General features: G+C 46.8%; 1 protein-coding gene across 2 annotated transcripts in view; it reads right to left on the reverse strand.

Annotated features, from left to right (window-relative positions):
* Nucleotides 1-15,428, reverse strand: part of LOC147701303 (putative methyltransferase DDB_G0268948) — a 223,068-nt gene that overhangs the window by 80,196 nt on the left and 127,444 nt on the right. The window lies entirely within an intron of this gene.

A 15,428-nucleotide genomic window follows, 5' to 3' on the forward strand; every position in this document is an offset into this window, starting at 1 on the left:
GGCACAAGCTAACTGAAGGGCAAAAAGAACTGGCATTCCCAAGATTCGGAACGTTTAAATTAGAAGTGTTGAACCAACTGAAGGCAACGATGCTTTCAATGAGACCTCTACCGAGGCCAACACAATTTGAAGCTCTTGGTGTGTGGTTTAGAACAGCACACGAAAGGGGCGTAAAGAGGCGCCAAGAAAGAGTGAGAAGATCGGTAAAGGCGGTGCAGGAAGCTAAATGGGACGATGAAGCTAAGAAATGGAGGGTGCAGAAGATAGAAGCAGATAAACTGTACCCGATGTTGGAAGTGACGGGAGAAAGGAAACCTCGAGAACAGGAAGATGAGGAAAGCGAGTCGGAGGAGGATCTGATAGAGAGGCTATTGACAGACAGACCACCTCCATACAGTGGTGAACTTGCGAGCCCCATATTACCGCAAACAGACGGAACTAGGTGGGGGGAATATAAGTCGATCCCAGTAACAGAGTGGGACGCTACCAAGGCTGAGGAGATACCCCAAATTAGTTCGGAACAGAGAGTAGTGGGAAGATTTGTGGTCCAGAAGGCTCCAGAGACGCAATGCGCCAGGTCGTACCAAATGCCGGACGCTTTGCAGGTCCCGGTCACCATAGGCCCTATTGTGTCAATCTACAACCCGGAAGGGGTCCAGCAGGAGGAACAGGCACGATGGGACAATGAAAGAGCAGAGGAAGGGAATAGGAATGCCACAATGAATACCCACAGGCAAATACGAGCACCAATCAGTCGGAGTACCCCATTAGATTCTGCAACGGGTCCCAGAGTAGAACAGCGAGGTCGAAGAGGGTCAATGGATTTGAGGGGTCCTAAACCGAAAACCCATAAGGAATTAAGGGAATACCTGAGAGAATGGGACACTGCCGAAGAAGAGCGGAATAGAAGTTTAGAAACGGGATCCGAGTGGAGAGAGCAGGATAACAGGATCCTCTCTCATTATGGAGCTGGTGAAAGCAGCCCCGAGTGGGAGAGAGGAAGTCAAGAAAGCAGAAGAAATATTTGTCCTACAGATAACAGCAATAGGCTAATGTGCGAAGACAGAAGTACAGGGGGTGGCGAAGTACCTCGCGTCACCTTCAGTGAAGGGGAACGTAGGACACAGGAGTACCGGAATACTTTTAGGTGCACACACCATGCCCCGGGTGAGGAAGTGAGACATTGGAGTCACGGAAACATGGAGAGTCGCGAAACGTCTCGCCATCCATCCGGTGATCACGGAAGAGATCACGGGAACACGGAAGACCGGCGAGGGCCTTTCATATTATTAAGCGACACCAGACAACAAGCGGGTTATAATGGGTTAGAGCAGAACGGTGAATCCTATCTCATAGCTGGAGAAACCGAGCCTAGAAGACGGAATGTAGGGTTGGAGGATGGAGCATTATTCCACCATACCCCACGTGAGGACGGAAAGGCTTGGGATCTCGAGGGGTGGGAACGAAGAGAAGGAAGCAGAGCTCTTCAAAACTCACCTGTGCTCAGGCGTAGGGCGCATAGTGGAGGTGAGAGAGATATGAGAGAAGAACATAGAACTGAGATGCTGAAAGCGGAAATAAAAGCAAAACGACTTGACGTAATGAGTTTGAAGGCAGATTTGGATGAATTGATTGATGGTACAGTGTCATTAGAGAGATTAGCCTCGTATACACCAGATGAGATACTGTTCCTATCCAAAGATATTACTCGAAGAGCGAGGTCAGCTCATGAGAACTTATCTAATTTGGCAAACAGGTACATGGTAGACCTGTCACGAACTAAGGCTTTACAGAGCAACCATAGGCTAACATGCACGGATCAGGATTTGGATGACCGTAGAACGATCGCGCTGAAGGTTCACATAAGGGAATTGATCATAAGTATCAGGATATGGAGAGATCTGGATAGATGGGAGGAAAGATGGTCCAAGAAGGGCTCCGTTAGACGGAGTGTGCTTGAGAAGTCCCAGGACGCAGACTTGATGCGAATGGAAGCCTTCCCTTTGCGAGAAATCGCGAATGGAAGCTACGTTCATGTGCCCTGGAGTAGGGGGGATTTGGCGGCATTTACCAATTCCTTCCCAAAGCTTAGGGATAATCCTGTTGAGTGGTATAAGCAGGTAGAAAGATTCGTGAAGATCTCGAAGGTACTGTGGATCGATTTGAACACACTGTTCGATATCGTAGTACCCGGAGACCTGTGGACGGCGTGCAAGCTCAGTGTTGAATGGCCTACCTGTGAGCCACCGAGAGATACTCGGACAAATGGTCCATCACTTAGAGTCATGGAGAAATACGAAAGGGTAATAACATGGCTAAAAGAGAAGGTGCCGGTGCAAGACATAGACTGGGTAAAGATAGACCGAACTACTCAGGAGCCGAAAGAGACAGTTCATGAGTTTTATGAGAGATTACTGAAAGCATTCAAGCAGTATAGCGGATTAGACGTAATGGATCCCAAGGACATTGGACAGTTTGTTTCAAAGTTTGTCCTCGGATTGAGACCAGAAATATGCCTAATGATCCAGCAGCATCTGATCTGTTGGCAAAACAAACCTTTAGACGAGATTTTGAGATACGCAAGGTATTGTAGTGACGAGATAGACTCTAAGGCAAAGAAGCTTAAAGAAAAGTTAATGCTAGTGCAAATGCAAGCTGCTGGGAAGGATAAACAGCGGCAACAGGGAACAGGAACGCCGGCAAAGAAACAGAATAATCAGAGCAGAGATGAGGAAGAAAGACCAAGACCGAGAATGGATATCGCGACACTGAAAAAGACGACGAGATGTCATCAGTGTAACGAAGTGGGACATTGGAGACGCGAGTGTCCTTACAATGTCGAGTCAGGAGAATTAGAGCGGGAGGAGGAGGAGGTTCAGCACAACGTGGTTAAGGGAGCCACAGTCCCGAAGGGCAAGTTTGTCAAAGGGGGGACTCAGACTCCTCGAGCCCCGTTTCCTCAACCACCTCGCATCTCAAACGGAGGGAAAACCTACAGACAGATGCCATTGTTTGTAGGAGGAGAGGAATGCTACTACGTTGATCCTCTTACAGGGCAGCGGGCGAGTAGGGAAGAAGACTGCACTCTAGGAGCCGCCTTGGAAGTAGATCAGAGAGGACCATACGTAGAGGCGGAAATAGCGGGATGTCCTACAACCTTTTTGGTGGATACAGGGGCCACCCGATCCACGTTAAGATCTGCGGTAGTCCCGGGTCTGCCAATATCAGGAGAAACGGTACAGGTGGTAGGAGTCGCGAACAAAAGGATGACAAATCCCTTGACCGAACCAGTGTCAGTAAGAATAGGGAATTACAGTGACGAACATCAGTTCGTGATCTGCAATTCTAGTCCTGTGTGCTTACTAGGGAGAGATTTGCTGTGCAAACTGAATTGCACGATACATTGCACACCAGAGGGAGTAGAAGTACAGACCAATGATGAGGACGCTGATTTTAAAGTCGTAAACTCAAAAGAGTGTGTGGAACTTTATCCTACCTTGACAGTGGAGGAGCTTCCACAAGACTTGAGAGAGAAGGTCTCAGCTGAGGTATGGGATTTTACTGGGGAAGAAATAGGATTGATTAAAGGAGTAGAACCGGTAAAAATCTTGGTAAGACCCCATGCTGAGTATCCAAGAACACCACAGTATAAGCTAACGCCAGAGACGATTGCAGGGATCAAGCCTGTGATCGAATCCATGATTAAGCAGGGAATACTGAAGGAGATCGTGGGTAGTCCATGTAACTCCCCGATCATGGGTTTGCAGAAACCTAGTGGAAAATACAGGATAGTGCAGGATCTCCGAAAGATTAATAACATTGTTGTTTCATGTTGTCCAGTGGTACCGAATCCTTCAGTGATATTATTTCAGATACCGTTTCAAGCTGAATGGTTTACAGTGATAGATTTGTGCCAGGCTTTCTTTTCGATACCGTTGGATGAAGAGAGCCAATATCTTTTCGCTTTCAAACTGGAAGATCGCGTCTTAACATGGTGTCGTATCCCTCAGGGGTATACAGAAAGCCCGTCGATCTTTAACCAGTTATTGAAACGAAATCTTGAGAGTCTAGTACTGCCCAAGAATTCAGTTCTGGTCCAGTACATAGACGACCTCCTGGTTGCGTCAGAAACTGAGGAAGCTTGCAGAGAAGACACCATCACCTTGTTAAATCACTTGGCCGAGAATGGACACAAAGTGTCTCCAGGTAAATTGCAATATTGTAAGACTGAGGTGCAATACTTGGGCCATAGGATTGAAAAGGGAAAACGGAAGGTGTCTCCAGACAGAATAGAGGCGATTATGAAAATGAATGCGCCTACAACACAAAGAGAGGTCAGGATGTTTCTAGGCATGGTCGGTTATTGTCGACAGTGGATAGCTAACTTTTCGCTGAAGGCAAAACCGTTATTGCAACTGACGCACAAAGGAGTAAGTGATCCGGTACCATGGGACAAAGATTGTTTGATGGCGTTTCTGCAGCTGAGGGAGGATTTATGTCGCGCCCCGGCTTTAGGAATGCCAGATTATAAGAAACCTTTTTTGCTTTACTGCTGCGAGAGAGAGGGATGCGCTTTAGCGGTACTAGCACAGGTCCACGGAGATGCGCGTAGGCCAGTGGCGTACTTTTCGGCTACATTAGATCCAGTAGCCGCAGCGTTGCCCGGATGTCTCAAATCCGTAGCTGCAACGGGTGTCAGCATTGAACGATCTGAGAGCGTAGTTATGGGTCATCAGTTAGAGGTGTATGTACCACATTCTGTAGAACTGTTAATGACCAGGACTAAGACTCAGCATCTGACGAATAGCAGGCTCACACGCTACGAGCAGGTCATACTGGCTGCCGAGAATGTGACCCTAAAGAGATGCTCTGTCTTGAATCCTGCAACTTTGATGCCACTTCCGAACGAAGTGGACGATGAAAATTGTACAGAACATGACTGCCTCGATGTGACTGAACTATGTACCAAACCGAGACCTGATATCGTAGATGAGCCATTGACAGACCCAGACGAAATTTTCTTCGTTGATGGTTCATGCGTAAGAAACGATGTCGGTCAGCTGAGAGCAGCTTATGCAGTATGCACGATTACCAGAGTTATAGAAGCCGCTTGCCTGGAAGGAGTCCACTCCGCACAGGTAGCTGAAATTGTGGCTTTGACTCGTGCCTGCCTAGCAGGCGACAGACTTCGAGTCACTATATACACCGATAGCCAGTATGGTTTCGGCGTAGTTCATGATTACGGGCAGTTATGGTCTCAGAGAGGTTACATGACCTCCTCGGGTTCTCCGATTAGGAATGGAGAATTCGTGAAACTACTGTTAGAAGCTTTGCAAAAACCTATGGCCATAGCAGTGGTCAAATGTGTAGCTCATACCAAAAATATTGATTTTGTATCGCTAGGAAACAGATACGCAGATGAAGTAGCGCGTTACTGTGCAGAGCAGGGATATTCTCACACTGACGTGAAAGTGGGGGGAATCCAGGAAAGAACTGAATTGACTATGTTACTAGATACTGTAGATACATGGGATGAATTGAGAGCAGTACAGGAAAATGCACCAGATGAGGAGAAAAAGAGCTGGGAAACAGCAGGTTGCGGGAAGAGTGAGATGAACTTTTGGGTTTCTGCCGACGGAAGGGCAGTTTTACCAAATGAACTCATTAGTCCAATGGCAAGGAAATTGCATGGATCAGCACACATAGGAAGAGATGCTATGGTGAGAGTATTCAGACAAACGTGGTTCAATCCTAAGTTTATAATAGCGGCAGAAGCAGTGTGTCAGCGATGTACGATCTGTCAGCAACTAAATGTGGGGAAGAGAACACCAGTTACCTTGAGTCATATAGGAAGGTCTGGGGGGCCTTTCAATAGGATGCAGATCGACTTCATAGAAATGCCTCCATGCAACAGACTCAGATACGTTTTAGTGATTGTCTGCATATTTTCTAGATGGGTTGAGGCTTACCCTACACGTAGGTGCGATACACTTACAGTAGCAAAATTGTTGCTTAGAGAGTTGATACCGAGGTTTGGGGTGCCATCCTCTTTGGAATCGGACAGAGGAACTCATTTTAATAGCGAAGTGGTGAAGATGCTGTGTTCAGCTTTGAATATTGATCAGAAGTTACACTGCAGCTATCGACCAGAAGCTTCAGGGATCGTAGAGCAAATTAACAGTACTATCAAGTCCAGACTGGCTAAAGTTTGTTCGTCGACATCCCTGAGTTGGCCAGACGCACTTCCAGTAGTTCTTATGAGCATACGTAGCACACCTGATAGAAGAACAGGCCTCTCTCCACATGAAGTGCTAATGGGGAGAGCCATGAGATTGCCATCGGTTCCGACTGCAGCGCTAGTGAACATCACAGACGATTTGATCTTGGACTACTGCAAGGGACTATCTGATGCCGTTAATTCTGTGTCCCTCCAGGTCCAGGCTGCAGAGGTTCCGTCAGTACAAGACTTGTGCCATGACCTGAGTCCAGGAGACTGGGTCCTGGTGAAGAAGCATGTCAGGAAGAACTGCTTAGACGTGCGTTGGCGAGGACCGTTTCAAGTCATACTTGTAACGAATACCGCAGTGAAGTGTGGAGGTCTGCCGAACTGGATACATGCCTCACACACCCGAAGAGTGCCAACACCTCCAGAAGACACAGCTCCTCTCTCGGATGGGAATCCGGCGGGAAGCGGAGAAGCCATAGAGGGGAAAAGCCAAGCTGTGGAGGTGATCGAAGAAGCTGAAACTGTGTTGGAACAGGACGACGAAGGTCAGGACACGAGTGGAACTGAAGTCGCCTCAGGAGAAGAAAGTAATTGGGAGTCCGACACAGATATCGAGCAAACTGAGAGTGACCAGTAGACGGGTCCTGGAACAAGGAGCGGAAAGACGGAAAGCGACAAAGCCATTTGGCCGGAGAGAAGGAAAAGGCCAAGTTCGGAAGGAAAGAACGAAAGAACTCTTGCTCCTGTCGCTGAAGAGTCGGATCAGGAGGAAGAAACGACAGATTCAGGAATTGAGAGTCCACGAAGATCAAGAAGGGTACGTGTGCCCTGCAGAAGGTACGCCACCCCAGAGTGGACTTATCTAGCAGATGTATTGGGGACAGAAATCTGGGAGAGTGAAGAGCGTGAAAGTAATCGATCTCGATCCATTTGTGGCAGTGGAGATATGGATGTTGGCACCTGGACTCGAGACTGAGGGGTTACTGACTTTCACACTTCCCATACCCCCACGTTTGAGTAAAATTCAAGATCTAGTGCTAAAAAGATTACAGTTTCCAACAGCTGGTCAACAAATGACAGAAGAAGAAGAAAAAGTTATTCGCTTTGAACTATTAATAATTGTTGTGAAAGCTGCAGGTCCGAAAATAATTGTTGATGCATAAAAGACTTTTGTACGGATGTTATAAAGAAGAAGATAACCTAGCACCGAGTGGAAAGAAGAATAAAATTAGGGATTACATTTAGAGGACGGAGAAGGGCTAGGGTTGTCTGCTGCGAAGAAGAGAAAAAGACATTGTGATGAAAAAAGATACCTGTTGATAAAGAGCACTTTAAAGACTGTGAAAGTACATAAGCAACCAAAGACTGCAACAGGAAACCTTTTGCTAAAGAAACGAGGTACGCTGTTGGATGACATGGAGAACGGCAACCCAAACAGAAAAGCTAGATGTATAGTAGGTACACTTATAGCAATAGTGATATTCCTTATAATTTTAGTAGTAACGAGATCTTACCTGATAGGACATGAGAATGATAAAAGAATAGCAAATGTAAAAATTGTAACGACCTTGAAACCTGCTCTTGTGGGAAAGAAGGAGGAGAGCACTGTTACACGCGAAAAGGCGTTACTTGCAGATGAAGCTCGTAGATTACATATAGACGAGTCACAGGGAAATTTTAGGTCAAATGCGTATGCAAAATTATTGTACGAATATATCGATGCCATGGAGGCCAAAGATTGCTACGTTTGTATGCAATTGCCGGCTTCTGTAGACGAAGGCATTAGATATCACCATCTCCCATTGACTTATGGGATAACATGTAGTTTACTGCTTAGTATATTTTATGGTAGAGAAGGATTTGAGTACTACTTTTCAAATTATGATTCGGTACTGCCTGAAGTTCCGAATTATAAACAAATGAATAAGTGGGACTACTACAAAAAGGAAGATAGATTAGCCAAATTCTTTCTTCCTTGGGACACATTAGATACATCATATGCACGTAGAAATAATCTGACTTGCAAGGTATCAGAAGTGGAGAAAAGATTTATAGCACAAGTAGATGATCGATGCAGACGGCAGAAGATTCTAAAAATGTCAGGACAATGGAAAATAGACTGGACAGAAGAAGAGAAGGCACATAAAAAGAAAGGTAGCAATGGTCCAATAGCATTGGATAGAACGCAGAAAGGAAAGTTATGTTTAGCTCGAAGCAAAACGTATTACGAGAGTGAATTTGTAGGTGAAGTTAGTTGCGAGCACTCTTTTAAATTAGAGTACTATACGAAAGATTTTATGAAGGGAATGCAAGCTATTCCGAATGTGTATTTTGTATGTGGGAGAAATGCCTATGTAAAACTACCTGACAATTGGTATGGTTCGTGTTACTTGGCAATTGTTTTCCCCAAAATATATCATGCAAAGGATTTAGCGATTATAGAAGGAAAGGCTTCGAGGCGGACGAAAAGGGAAGTAGGAGATGCAGAAGTAGTAGGAGATGTATTTGGAGCGATGTTTCCATTGTTAGGTTTGATTCTTAACGATGTTAAGATTAGAAGGTTAGCGACAGTCGTGGATAGATTGTCTGCTAGTACTGCGAGATCATTAATGTTAGTAGAAGGTGAGATGCAGTCGATTAGAGCAATGGTTTTACAGAACAGACTTGCTTTAGATGTGATATTAGCAAAGGAAGGCGGAGTTTGTAAAGCTTTGAAAGTTCAGGAATGTTGTACTTATATTCCTGATAATTCAAAACCACTTGAGAAGGTCATACAGAACATTACACAGATTCATCAAGAAATTGAAGATTTATCAAAAGTAAATGTTTGGGAAAAAGTAGGAAATGGAGTGGGAAAGATTGGAAATTGGTTTGCTAATCTAGGCAAAAGTATAGTTTGGTATGTTTTAAAGCCTGTATTAATAGTATTAATTTGCATAATTACATTATTAGGATTAGTAAAAATGTATAAGTGGTATAGGTCGAACCAGTTACAAAGATCGATGAGAGACCAAGAAAGAAGACTAGCGGTCCTACAAGATCAACAGTATAAAAGTCTGAGAACACTTGAATCGATAAAAAGAGGAACTGATGTAACTAGTTCGGTATAAGTGATGTATTCAAATTGCTTTTAGTGATGACTCCTAAAAGTCATCAAAGGGGGGAACTGAGAGAGCGCAATTTGAATGCAAAATACATCGTAACCATATTTAGACGTATAGGTTATAAACGTAGGAATGAAACGTATATCGTAATGTAAAGTTGACAGTTATGACATAAAAGCCAACGAATGTGATAACATGTTATAGGAAATGTAAATGTATTCACATGTTAAAATGCATTAGATTTAGAAGGCCTGTATACATGATGGGTAATGTAGAGATGCTTAATGAAATATAGAACGTGCACAGTAGAATTCGTGTACGTATGTAACTTTAAAATGGAGAAGCGAAATGTAATGTGGAAAAGCATAAACGTAGTGAATTGTAATGTGGAGAAATGTAGGGAACGTACATGATAATGTAACCAAGGAGAATGCATAAGTTATATTCTATGTAGTCGTATTCTATGTATTATATATTTGATGTAGAATGTATTTAAGTATAACTAGGGCTTTTCCTAAAAGTACGAATATATAAATGTATGCCAAAGGTTATACTGTATAGAGGGTTTCTGTAGGAATGTTGGAAGGGTTTAGGTCATTTGTGTTTGTAACCTGACTGACCAAGAGTTCGAAGGAGCATAGTCACAAGAATGTAATTTAGAGGGTTTGTAAAAGTCGTAAATAGTTTGATGTGGACGTGCGAGCCGAGAAGTCTAGCACTTGTTAGATTTAAGGTGACAATGCCGGACGAAACTTATTGCTCGAACGTGAGGAGAGACACTTGTTGAGGTGGACTATGTTTTGACAAGACCATTCACATGATCTAGAAGGTTAAGAAGTGTATAGATAAGTTAAGACCTTGTCTAAGTTTCTATGACACCTGAGCTGAAAGAGTCAATAAAAGTCGACGATGAGATGATGAAGATGACATCGAAAGGAGAAGGGTCAACTTGACGAACGACGCAAGGAATGGACCAATGGAAGAAGCAGGAAGTTGACATCATCGGGGGAAGTCCGTGGTGGGCGTCAAGGGGCGTTCCACCCACACGGTGATTGTGTATTTTAGGGACAGCACCCCGGGGAGGAGAGAGCAATCAGGGAAGAGCAATGTGAGGAGGTAGCAATTGGGAGATTAAGAACAGCGAGACGAATTGCTCAGAACAAGGGCGAAGGGTAGATGCCTTGAGCAGATGCGCTAAGACATCAAAGCGCAAGGGAGCAGTAGGCCGAGGACCCTTAGAGAGCGGATGGGTAGGCAGATAGGGTACTGCTTCTGAAACTTAAGATTTCCTTTAGAGGCTAAAGAGAGTTTGAACTTCTTTGGAAGTCAAACTGCTGACACCTTTTTAGGGAAGAAACTTGCGAAGTAGGGTTGACACATAGTATAGAGTAGGGACAGATTAACTTGATGATTGTTTTTATCTTACTGCAGATGACGCAGAAGGAACCACTTCACACCGAAGCTTAAGAGGCTGATATTGAAACTGATTTTGTATTTTGTATACTTTGAGATTTTATCCTGAGGGATTGTATCGTATCCAAATTAATCTTTATATAAACTCTTAAACTTTATCAGTTGTAAGTGGTTCTTCAGAGTGGCGTCAGTTAATGGGGTTTGTCTAACCAAGGCGGGGGTGGTCCTTTCCTCAATGACAGATACGAGCGGTCCAAAACAGATGAATGGGATTCTTTATTAAATTTATCATAATTATAAATTGATATCAAAATCTCATTCCCCGCAGTAGCAAGCACTGACCATATCACTTGTGTCCATTACCTCGATTTTTGATATTATTCACATCCGGCCTTCCCATTCCTCACCCTTGCTGTTTTTCTCCCTCCTCATATTCGCTTGGTTTGCTAGCTTAATTGTCTTTTGGGACTTAGCAAGTTCTTATGTGTGATCGTTTTGTTTCCTTAATCTCAGACTCCCTCCTTCCTGGCTCTGTGGGTGATGTTCCATCTTGGTTTGGTTCCTTAGTGGGACCTTAAGCACGGGCGTCCGCAGGGGGGTAAAGGGGTGCGCCGGTCCGACCGGTGCTGGCCCAGTGACAATGCGGTATTATCCCTCAGGCAGCGCACGGGGAGGTCGTCAACATTGACTGACTGAAATATTTGTAGAGCGTACGAATGCCGCTGCGTCTTGGCGCTAAGATACAGAAAGAGGGGAGGTCAGGGGAACAGATCGGTTTAGTGAAAGAGCCAGGTCTTTAGGTCCTTTCTGAAGTTCGTTTTAGATTTTTGGGCACGAAGTGTAGGGGGTAATGAGTTCCAGATCTTAGCCGCCTGGTAGGAAAAGGACTTTTCCCCCCCATCTGGCTCTTTTTATTCTGGGTTGGCATACTTGGTCAAGAGTAGCTGACCTCAATGTACGCGGAGGTACATAACGGGGGAGTAGGTTATTGAAGTAATCAGGTTCCTTGCCGTGTAGAGATCTGTGAACCAGGCAGAGGGCTTTGAATTGGATACGACGTCTGACTGGGAGCATTCCTTTTATGGACGCCTTTGGTCCCCTTAATTTCCACAATTACAGCAGGCTGGGCTGTTCCCCTGCGAGAAGCCCCAGGAGTTTAAATGCTCTCTCACCTGGGGCCACTCGCAATTCTCTTTGAACTCTATAGGCTGCAGCTGCCCCTCCCCGACTTCGAGCAGACTGTGGACAGGCCCATTGTCATTCTGTCTGCTGCTGATCATCACATAAAGAATGACAATGGGCCGTCTGCCTTTGACGTGCCTTACAGACATCCTACCTGTGTTTAAAAAAAAAAAAATTAGCGTGTCAGCAAACACCGCTGCAGCAGCGTGGCCAAACACTCTGCTCTATGGGGGCCGAGTGATACACAACAAAGCCTCATTAAAATCTTTTAAAGACCTGGTAAGTACTGGGGTGCGGCTGTGTGTGTGCCTGGGAAGCTGGGGTGAGGTGACAGACATAGGGTGACAGACAGAGGGAGACAGAGGGAGGGACACAGAGGGAGGGAGACAGAGGGAGGGAGACAGAGGGAGGGAGACAGAGGGAGGGAGACAGAGGGAGGGAGACAGAGGGAGGGAGACAGAGGGAGGGAGACAGAGGGAGGGAGACAGAGGGAGGGAGACAGAGGGAGGGAGACCGTGGGAGGAAGACCGTCGGAGGGAGACCGTGGGAGGGAGATAGAGACAGACAGAGGGAGACAGAGAGTGAGGGAGACAGATTGGGTGGGAGACAGAGGGAGAGAGCGGGAGGGAGGGAGACAGAGGGAGGTAGAACGAGGGCAAGAGACAGAGGGAGGGGGGTGACAGAAGGAGGGAGACAGACAGGTAGACAGAGAGAGAGGGAAAGAGAGGGAGACAGAGAGCGGCAGAAAGAGGGCAACAGACAGAGGGTGGGGGCAACAGAGGGAGGGAGACAGACAGACAGGGGGAGGGAGACAGAGAGAGGGGGAAAAAGAGGGAGAAGGGAGAACGAGAGAGAGGGAGACCGAGGGAGGGAGACAGAGAGAGGGAGACCGAGGGAGAGGGAGACCGAGGGAGAGGGAGACCGAGGGAGAGGGAGACCGAGGGAGAGGGAGACCGAGGGAGAGGGAGACCGAGGGAGAGGGAGACCGAGGGAGAGGGAGACCGAGGGAGAGGGAGACCGAGGGAGAGGGAGACCGAGGCAGAGGGAGACCGAGGCAGAGGGAGACAGAGGGAGAGAGGAGGGAGACAGAGGGAGAGAGGAGGGAGACAGAGGGAGAGAGGAGGGAGACAGAGGGAGAGAGGAGGGAGACAGAGGGAGAGAGAAGGAGGGAGACAGAAGGAGGGAGACAGAGAGAGAGAGACACAGAGAGAGGAAGACAGAGGGAGGAAGACAGAGGGAGGGAGACAGAGGGACAGAGAGAGAGGGAGGGAGACAGAGGGACAGAGACAGGGGGAGGGAGACAGAGGGACAGAGAGAGAGAAGGAGGGAGACAGAGAGAGGGAGACAGAGAGAGTGAGACAGAGAGAAAAAGAGATAGAGAGAGAGAGAGGAGACGAACAGAGTAAGGGAGACAGAGGGAGAGAGAGAATGAGAGAGAGAGAGAGAGAGTGAGAGATAGGGAGAGAGAGAGACAGATACAGACAGAGATAGAGGGACAGAGACAGATGGAGGCAGAGACAGGGACCGGGGTAGCAGGCAAAGACAGACAGAGAGTCAGAGAGGGAGACAGAGGGAGGGAAACAGGGACAGATAGAGACAGGGACAGACAGACAGATAGAGGCAAAGACAGGGACAGACAGAAAGAGGCAGAGACTAAGACAAGCAGAGAGGCCGAGAGGGAGACAGAGGGAGGGAAACAAGGACAGGCAGGGACAGATAGAGACAGGGACTAAGACAGACAGACAGAGATGGAGGCGGAGAAAGAGAGAGAGGGGGATGGAGACAGAGGGAGAGAGACAGAGGGTGACAGAGAGGGACAGAGAGAGAGAGAGGGGGAGACAGAGAGAGAGGGAGACAGACAGAGAGAGAGGGAGGAAGACAGAGAGAGAGGGAGGGAGACAGACAGAGGGAGAGACACAGACAGAGGGAGAGACACAGACAGAGGGTGACAGACAGAGGGATGGATACAGAGGGAGGAGAGCGACAGAGGGAGGGAGACAGACAGAGAGAGGGAGAAGGTGGGAGGCAGAGGGAGGTAGAAGGAGGGAGGCAGAGGGAGGGAGAGAGAGGTAGGGAGACAGAGAGATAGATGGAAGTAGACAGAAGGAGAGAGAGGGAGGCAGAGAGAGAGAGAGGGAGGGAGGGAGTGAGACAGAGGGAGACAGAGGGAGGGAGGGAGTGAGACAGAGGGAGACAGAGAGAGAGGGAGGGAGAGAGAGAGGGGGAGGGAGACAGAGATAGAGAGAGGGAGGGAGACAGAGAGGGAGGGTGACAGAGAGGGAGGGTGACAGAGAGAGAGAGCGAGAGAGAGAGAGCGAGAGAGCGAGAGAGAGAGAGAGAGAGAAACATGTGTGTATGCTGGGTCTGGTGGCTCAGTGGACAAAGACATCCGCTCCAGGGGCATGTGTTCAACCTCATGGTCATAGTTTGTTTTGTTGCTCTAGCCTCACCCCCCTCCCCTACTGACACCGCCCCACCGGTGCGGCCCTCTGCCACAAACCACACTGTAAATTTGGCCCTGAGAGAAAGTTTGTGAGTACCCATGCTCTAGAACCACATCAACCTGTTTTAGAATTGTTTTGTTTTTTTCCGGCCATTTTTAGTTTTTCTGTTTTATTGTAGTTGCCAGGGCGTCTGCTCTTCGTCTTATAACATTTTTTTTAATGTATTTAATGCTTGTGCTTAATCATGTCGGAGGATGGTGATGGAGTTAAGATTTAATTCCCCCCCCCCCCACCCCCACCCCCCTCCCGGAAACATTTCTGCGAACACCCATGACCTTAAGTATGCTTGTGGACGAGTTACAGCCTACCTACATCGTAAATTATAGATCACAGGATCTGTGGATTATGAAATCCAGCCAAGCTTTCAGATAACCAAACTGCAAGTGTCTCTTTTTCTTCCTCCTCTCATTGCCCCCATTTTCCCCTACGTTCTGGCTCTCTTCACAAACCTAGATATATTCAGAAGAGGGTTAGCAGACCCAGAGGGGGAAGCAGAAGGGACTGGCCTCCACATCCTCACACTTGCATGAATTTAGTTGTGACAGAATTCATCAGCATGGTGGCATTCTGGCATTTGAGGCCTCCAAGTACATCAGGGCTTACTTCGGTCACAGCACAGCTTTCACTCACAGCATCTACCAGTGCAGACCAGTCTCTGAAGCCAGAAGCACACTGCTGGGCGATATGGTGGTATTTGTTCTGTTAAACTCTAACTGCAGCTCACACATGAACTGTGCAGGAGCAACCGGGTGTAAGGAGAAGAGCCTTGGGTTACATGGACCCCTTGAAAACACAGGTCACCTCTGGCTTCACACTTTGGGAAAGTCTGCTTTCTCAAGTATTCCTCCTGCTGTAATGGTGCTGTGGTGGCAACGTGGTCTAATGCAAATTTGACGAGTCAAACATCTCTATAACTTACTGTACAACTGCCAATTGCCAAATCCCTCTGACCACTTTACAACAGTTTCAATTTAGCAATGTAGGAAAAAATTCATGCAG

The sequence above is a fragment of the Lissotriton vulgaris genome, chromosome 7 (assembly GCF_964263255.1).
Source record: "Lissotriton vulgaris chromosome 7, aLisVul1.2, whole genome shotgun sequence".
Taxonomy (NCBI): domain Eukaryota; kingdom Metazoa; phylum Chordata; class Amphibia; order Caudata; family Salamandridae; genus Lissotriton; species Lissotriton vulgaris.